At 55.4% G+C, this 2117-nt stretch overlaps 1 long non-coding RNA gene across 1 annotated transcript; it reads right to left on the bottom strand.

Moving 5' to 3' along the window:
* Positions 1-1270: 1270 nt before the first annotated feature.
* Positions 1271-1862, bottom strand: LOC120698060. Its single transcript, XR_005684703.1, has 2 exons — positions 1523-1862; positions 1271-1383 (listed from the first exon to the last, which is right to left on the bottom strand). It is a non-coding gene; the product is annotated as an uncharacterized LOC120698060 (long non-coding RNA).
* Between the last annotated feature and the right edge of the window lie 255 nt (positions 1863-2117).

Below are 2117 nucleotides of genomic sequence, written 5' to 3'. Positions count from 1 at the left end.
AATGTTCTAGCAAAATCGAAGAGAAGATTTGTCTTCTCCTAAGAAAATGGTTGGCACACTTTTCGATTATGGCGCGCACGCGCACTCGATATGGGTCACGTTCCACGGTTAACACGATCTATGTGAGGTAATTTTATTAAAATAAATCATAGAAATAAATTAAAAATGAATAGATGCTCAACAAAGTCGTTGTAGTATAGTTGTGAGTATTCCCGCCTGTCACGCGGGCAACCCGAGTTCGATCCCCGGCAACGGCGATTTAGTTTTTGTCTCTGTAGTCTTAACCATTGGCTATTGCAATTTTACCAGTACGGGCACCACACCCGTTGGCTATTGCCGTTTCACAAGAGTACGTGTGCTGCACCGCTGCAAGTGAACTTGCTCTTGCATCTCCTTCCGGTTGAAAAATAAGATATTTGGCATTTAGGATATTCAATTTAAAACACTTTCTTGAAGAATTTTTATTAATAAAGCAAACTACAGTAAAAGAAAGATGATATTTTGCACAAATTTTTGAATAGAACATTGGGTCAAACTTAGGGTTAGAAAAGCCATACAACTTATAACTTGGAACACATGGAGTATGTCGGTACCTCTGGACTAGGGTACCCCCTCTCGCTGTGTTTAGGCGAGCGCCTCGTAGTTATCTTTGACTACGCGCTGACAGCATGAGCAGCCGGACCCCCGCGGTCCGAAGCCCTTCTCACCCGGTCAGCGGCCCCAGACCCATTCCTTGCTAGGGAAGGGTCCGGTGACGCTGCGTCTCCCGGAGAAGGGAGCGCTCAGCCAAAACAGCCGGGGGCCCCAGACCTTCCACGGGGTCCCGGACCCCCATATACTATCCGGACCCCTCAGCGGGGAGGGAACAGACACCCCACCTGGGGCAGGTCCGGAGCCGCCACGTGTCCGCATGCACAGGCACGCGCGCGGCTGCGAAGCTTCCTCGGGAAGACTCACCCACCTACCACATTCAATACGGGAGGCGTAAGTGCGCTCTGCCACAGCGGAGCCCGAGACGACTTTTGCTAGGCTGCATTGTTGATCGCGTGTTACCAAGGCACACAGTGCAGCCGCTGGCGCCGCCCACGCCACGCATGTCAGTCTGCTACGCCAGTTGGACACGACGTCTCGCCTTCGCCCATCATGACGCCTACGCGGTAGACCCAACAGTCTACGCCGCAACCTACACTACCTCAATGGGCGCCTCGCCGACGGGACAGGTGAATCCACTCCTCGGTCAGAGAGTCCACAAGGCGATGAAGCGTATTCGGGGAGAGATTCTCAACCACTGTTGCACCATTAATGCCTTCTGCGCAGTATACTATACATCCGCGTTGGACCCACCTGTCGGGGTCTCAACGCCTGTGTACGCGTCCCCTTGGGCTATAAAAGGGAGACGCCAGTTAGAGAAAGGTCAGGCCGGAGGAAGTCCCGGCAGAGGCCGGAAGAAGTCCCGGCAGAGGTTGATACCCAGCCTGGGCAGAGGATAGACTCATTCATATGCAAGGGCAATACAACTCACAGTGGATGTAGGGTATTACGCTCCAGCGGCCCGGACCACTGTAAATCCTCGAGTGTTCTTGTGTTCTTGCTCCCTAGGTAGACCTGCCGAATCGCTTAGCGCTTCCCCGAGTACTCACCCTCTGGGATTAGGCGGGTGCACTACGCCACCCGGCTGTGGGTCTCCACAAACCACAACATTTGCCGCTGTCCGTGGGGATCGCGCAGGCGTAGGCCAGATCTCCGCTCACCTCTAGGCTTATGAGGTTGAGCTCATCCTCTGCAACGACGACGAGAAGATGAAGAAAGGCATGGCATCACCTACGCCGCATGCCCCGGCACCGAGGCGGCAGTGCCCTCGGTGCGGCGGCGCACGGTAGCAGCGCCTGCTGTGCGTCGCCACTACGACACCTCAGAGCCGGCGTGGTGGCGCGCATTGGCGACGCCTGCTGTGCGTCACCCTGCGACATCCCAGCATCGGCTCAAGGTTTTCTCTCAAGCAACCACCGGGGTTCCCCTGCGGCGGCACGACGTCGGCTCAAGGTTTCCTCTCAAGATGGAGCCTGGAGCCGACGGCTGTGACTTGGGAAAGACGACGGTCGCCATCTCCCTCGCCT

This window comes from Panicum virgatum, chromosome 3K (genome assembly GCF_016808335.1).
Source record: "Panicum virgatum strain AP13 chromosome 3K, P.virgatum_v5, whole genome shotgun sequence".
NCBI classification, from domain to species: domain Eukaryota; kingdom Viridiplantae; phylum Streptophyta; class Magnoliopsida; order Poales; family Poaceae; genus Panicum; species Panicum virgatum.
Note: the sequence above shows the minus strand (reverse complement) of the source record. Positions and strands in the feature narration are given on the sequence as shown.